This window comes from Lygodium microphyllum, chromosome 3, assembly GCF_053477565.2.
Source record: "Lygodium microphyllum isolate KBCC chromosome 3, Lygodium_microphyllum_v1.1.10, whole genome shotgun sequence".
NCBI classification, from domain to species: domain Eukaryota; kingdom Viridiplantae; phylum Streptophyta; class Polypodiopsida; order Schizaeales; family Lygodiaceae; genus Lygodium; species Lygodium microphyllum.
The window spans coordinates 110,444,741-110,451,161 of record NC_141137.1 but is presented as its reverse complement, the minus strand read 5'-3'; positions in this window follow the sequence as shown (position 1 = coordinate 110,451,161).

Genomic DNA, 6,421 nt, shown 5'->3' with positions numbered 1-6,421 from the left:
GATCTTCAAAAACTGCACAGTCTACAGCAGTGTGATGATTCATACAGGTGTGCTCATGATACATATCGCAATTCTTGCTGTCACCATAGGGATTTTGTAGCCCATGAGATAAGCTTCATTGCCATGTAAAAAGTTTTAAGAATGATCAAGTGTGTAGTCCACACAGAGAAAAAAACCATAAATCTCTTCTCTCTCAGGTCACTTAGGTGTTTGATAGTCTGATCTAAGTCTTCAACCAATTCCCAGCATTTTAAATCAGTAAGAAGGGGAGAAATCAAGCATAACAAACTACAAACAAAGTATCTCTTGATACTATTCTTCACTGCCAATGCTTGAGTTTGTTGACATATCAAATCAGCTCAATTCAGCTAGTTCTGAAAGTCCTTGGTACTGATTTACTGCTATACCTTCAATGCAATCCTCACTAAACATCAAGGAAATACTCGTGAATTTTAGAATAGCATCTTGAAATTGCTTCCATTGCTTAGTGGTTCATCTATAAAAGCCTTGTTAATCAAATTTCCTGTAAGCATCTTTACAAAAGGATAGACATTGCCCTGAGTATTCTCTTGGTAAGACCTCCTTTAAAAAAATGACTAAGCTTGAGCAAATAACTAAATTCAATAGTGAAGGATTTCATGCCTGGAAGGAGAAGACCATGTATCACTTGATGCGAAAGGACTTGTGGGACCTACTTGGAGATGATGCAGACAGCAAGGGGGAAGATGATGAAGATAGGTTCGTTGAAGAAGACCAGCTCAAATCCAAAGAATGGAAGAAAATGAATAACAAGGCACTAGGCATCATTGCTTGGGGACTAAGTGATGATGTACTACATCATATATCTGGCATTAAAAATGCTAGAACCGCTTGGGAGGAACTTGACAGAATGTTTGGTACCCAACCAAAGAACTCAAAGGTAAAACTACTCGTGTAGTTTTATAAACTGGATATCAAAGACAGTGCTTCTATGACCACACACATTAACAAGTTCAAGAGCCTAAAAACCCATCTTGCAACTATTAAGAAGAATATTGATGAAGATGAAGCAAAAGTCATACTGCTTGCAAGTGTAAACAAGGATCCATATGAGAACCTTGTGTCCACTCTAAGTAATGTTCCGAGTCTCTCACTCAAAGATATTGAGCACTCGCTGCTTGATGGAGAAAGCAAATTTAAAAGCAAAGATGTAAAAGAGACCAGCTCAAGGAAAAACCTCTTATACACTAGAGGAGCTACTGGACCTAAGGGAAGAGGTCAAGGATTCAACACCGACAATAGGAGTTGGATGACATGTCAGTATTGTGGTAAAACTGGCCATATTGTCAGTGAATGCTTCCAAAAGGAAAGAGCACAGCAGATGTAGAATGACCATCAGCAAAGTCAATTTATGAATGAAGAAGAAGAAAATAATACTTTTGCTACCATCAACAACTTTGACAGGTTGTTCTAAGGAATTTGTTCCCATAGTGGATCTCTATGTTTCCCTTAGTGGATTTGATTTGTAAAACCCTTGCCAAAGATGTAAAGTCTCAAGCTTTAACTTGACTAGGCTGCCTATGAGCTAGTCTTCCAGGCCATGTTATCATGTAGGGGGAGCAAAAGCTAGCAAGTGTAGGGACTCATCATTTGAGGGGGGTTTTTGAGAAATAGACAAATGATGTATGCTCCAAGAAGAGCTATCCTGAATCCCATATGCACAGTGAGGAGAGTGGAACAACTCAAAGTTTAAAAAGCATTGTACTTGACTATGAAATGAGCACAATGTCGTGATGCTTTGTACTTTCAATTAAGTGTAGTGTCATTGTTGATCTTACACAAGATTGTGTTTATGAGTCCAAGCTAATCTATCTTGGAACCTAATTCACTTGTGTAACAATTTGTCTCTACTTGTTCATGTCATTATGAATTTGGTCTCCATCTTTCAACCACCATAGCTTGTGTCATGCTCTAGATCCGCAGCTTGTAACACCCTACCTGCAATCAACATGTCATCCACATACAAAACCAAGATAATCAGGTTGCCATCATCTACTGTCTTCTTGGTATATAAGTAGTGATCCACTTGACTCCTATTAAATCCTTGAGACTACATGAGTGTATTAAACTTATGATACCATTCTCGTGGTGCCTATTTAAGTCCATATAAACTCCTGTTGAGTTTATATACCATCTTCTCTTTTATCATTTCCATAAAACCCTTAGGCTACTACATATAGATATCCTATTGCAAATCAACATGTAAAAAAGCAGTCTTTACATCCATTTGTATGAGTTCCATATCCTTAGATTTAACCAAACCCAAGATGATTTGCAAAGTAGTCATTTTGACTACAAGAGAGAAGATTTCATCAAAATCAATTCCAAATTCCTACTTGTACCCCTTTGCAATAAGTCATGCTTTGTACTTTGGCAAGAAACAAGAAGTGACTTTCATGTTACAAACCCATTTGTATGGTAGTACTTTCTACCATTTAGGCAAATGCACCAAATCTCAAGTGCCATTCTTCATTAGAGATTCCATCTCTAACAGCATAGCCTTATGCCACTTCTTGATGTCATGTCTTTTTTGTCCATTGCTTTCTTGAAGCATGATGGTTTACCATAGTCAATCAACACAACATAATCAACAGCATACTGAGCACCAGGGACAAACCTATCCAGCTACCTTAAGGTCGGGTCGACCTACGGATCAAAGATTCAACATTTGTGGGTTGTGGAGCCTACAAATCTGCATTTACAGCTTGCTATCCAAAAATTTTAACATGCTATCCTACCATTTTTAGCTATCCTAACTGCATGTTTTCCTACTAACACTATGGTACATCATGGGCAACTCCTTGCCAACCATTTTAGCATCACTCCTTGCATTTTTAGGGTCATTTATAGTAGCTATCTACTACTATCCAAAATGGGCATTCTCTGTTGTCCAATAGGTACATCTTCCCTAAATACAACCCTTCTAATCTCCTCTATCTTTTTGGGTTGTTTATGCATGCGATCTTCTCAAAAGATAACATCACTGTTGCATACTACTTTCTTTTTCTTGGGATGCCATAATCGATACCCATTTTCACCCTCGTCACCATGTCCTAGGAAAATGCATTTACAGGACTTTGGCTCAAGTTTGTTGTGTTCTTCCTTTGCGAATATGCACAAATGCCTCATTTAAACACTCTCAAGTGAGCATATGAAGGTGGCTTGGCTGACCACACTTCCTGAGGACTCCCCCCCCCCCCCCCAAGACATATTTGGTGATCGGTTTATCAAGTAAACAATTATCATAACAGCCTCTACCCAAAAACCATGAGGTAATGCAACATGAGACCGCATAGTATGGACCTTATCTTGAATAGTCCTATTCATACGCTCTGCAACTCCATTTTGGGGGGATGGATTATGAGGAGCAGTGAGCTCCCTCTTTATCCCTTTACTATCACAAAAGTCAAAAACGTATTCCCCACCATTGTCAAAGTGAAGACACTTGAGTGTCTTACTAGTCATATTTTCAGCCAATACTAAGAATTTCTTGAATTTATCCAAAGCCTTGTCCTTACAACGGATAGGATACACCCATACTTTGCATGTAGCATCATCAACAAAAGTGATAAAGTACTTCTTTTTCCCTAGAGATAACCCTGGCATTTGACATACATCTGAATGTACAAGGAAAATATTTCAATAAAAAGAGACTTTTTATGTGATGTTTGAGCATGGTTACCATAGACACAATAATCACAATGGTCAAAACCAACATACGTCAAACATGGAAAATAACTACTTTCAATCTAGTTTGAATCATGTGTCCCAATCGGCCATGCCGCAAAAAGAAATACTCGACTGCTCAGTAATGGAAACAACATGGTCATACACACTAGATACATGCAATGGATATAGAATATCACTCTTAGAGCCTCTATCAATGATTCTAGATCCCTTATATATCTTCAATTTGCTATCCCCAAAAGTGGTGTGATAGCCTTCATCATCTAGCTACCCTATGCTTATCAAGCTCTTCTTGAGCTAGGGTACATGCCTCACATGATGCAAGGTAAATACTAAACCATTTCCAACTATACACTGCCAATCCCTGCAATATCACATGCATAGTTGTCCCCCAAGTGGACAACACCATGTCTGCCATCACTATAATCAGTGAACCACTCACGTTGTGGGATTACATGAAATGAAGCACCTAAATCAAGGATCCAAGTGTTCATGTCATCATCGAAATCTACAATCAAAGAATGTATAGTAAAAGAAGAAGCAAAGAGAACATCACTACTACTATCACTCTCATGACTAACTACATTGACTTTCTCTATCTTGACATTGCTCTTCTTTGCAGGATGGCTACCCTTTTTCTCATCCTTGCTATCATAGGCCTTTTTATCCTTGCCTTTCTCTTTCTTCCACTTATAGTAGTCATGCTTAAAGTTTCCTTCCTTGCCACAATGATGGCACTCTACATCTTTCCCACGAGACTTGTTGCATTCTTTATTTTCAAATATTCCCTTCTGTTGGGATCTGCCTTTAGTATGCAATGCATTGGAAGACTTGTTGGCTACATTATGTTGTCAATTCAACTCTTCCATAAGCAAAGAGCTCTCCACATCAGAGCACATCAGCATCACGCTGGAGTTGCTCATGGATGTCCTAAATGTATCCCAACTTTCAAGCAAAGTGCATAGCAAGAAAGTGGCCTTGAACTCGTCGTCTCAATGTTAAATGTCAAAGCAACTAGCTAGCTAAAAATTGAGTTGAGATGTACAAACATGGTTGTACCTCCCTTCATGTGAAGTTCCATCAAATTCTTCAACCAGTAAACCTTGCTAGCATCATTCTTCTAAGCATACAACTCCTCAAGTCTAGTCCACATAGTGTAGGCATAGTCCAACTTCTTTATTTTAAACAACAAAGAGTCTGAAACTAAAAGCTCAATTGTGGAGCATCCAAGCTCATCCAAATCTTCCCAATCCTCTTTCTCAATGTCTTTTGGTCATACCTCCTTTGTCTTAATAGGCTTCACATGTTTCTTCTACACCAAGATATTGTATCACTACTTCTGCCATATGGCAAAGTTATATGCACCCTCAAGCTTATTGATATGCAAAAGAGTTATGCTATCACTGCTTAGCCATGATTATAGCCAAAGATGACTCAAAGGTCAACAAAGATAAGCCCAATCTGTCACACAAATGACCAAGAAGAGATAAAGTGTCAATCAACAAGATATTTCCAAAATCTTTGATTCAGTATTGACTATTGATCATATTCCAACATAGCCATGGCATATGGGGTCAATTGCATACATCAATGCATTACCAAATAGCATTTAACAACTCTATGGATAACCTATTTGCATATGAGCCCTGTTGTTCACAGTGTATAGCATCAAAATGTCTGCAAAAAACTGATTTTTTTATGCCAAATGAGGCATAAAGCATGTGCAATCACTATCCAAGAATATTCCAATGATTTAATACCAAATTAGTACCCAAAGACATCAATGGGAAGTGTAAATCTGTACCAAATGCTCTCCCAAATATGGTACTAGTAGATGAGTGTCTGTTGTAGCAAATGACATACAATGTCAATCAAGAATGAGCTTCAATCATGCTCAAATGCATTCTAGAGTCATGACAATGCATATGACATCAACTATAAGCATCAATGTATCAACCCAAGTGGTCGGGAAACACCCAAGAAATAATAGGCATAGTATAAGCCCTGTAAAGTATGTTTATCCATGTGTATTATAGCACATAAATCTCTATCCAAGCTAAGGAAATGAAGTGCTTGACATCTCACAGCATAGGCATAGCATCCCCAAAGTATCCAACATCAATCATAGCCATTTGGGCATCAAATGAGCATAGCCAAGGAGCATGAAGCATCAAGACAAGGGATTACCTTGTTTTACACAACTAGTAGACTATTGTTCACAGTCCAGAACCAAAGATATGGTGGTCAATCTCAATGCCAAGTGACAATAGTTGATGTCAGGGTTCATTGTGCCACTAACCAAGTGTGTATCCAAGGAGGATAAACTATCATTGAGCTAGAGTAGAAGCAGGAGAGGATTGATCCAAGAAAAAATAGGTATTGGCAACAATTGGCATGAATTTGTGTTTGTTGTTCTTAGGACTGAGCAACAACAAGTGATGGCTCATAAGCCTCAATCAAGGCTATAAGAAGTCTAAGATAAGCCTAGACCAAGTCTAGAGCAAGCCCCCATTGCAAGCCAAGGGAAAAAGGGTTGCCAATCTTCATGTGTAGAATAAGGTGAAATTGCCTTGTAAATTGAGCTGCAAGCTCACTATCCTGAGCTCAACACAAGCTCAAGGAAGCCCTACAAAGCACCCACAAATCCAAGGGACTCGTCCTCCATCTTTAATACTAGTTTGAAGTGCAAGATACA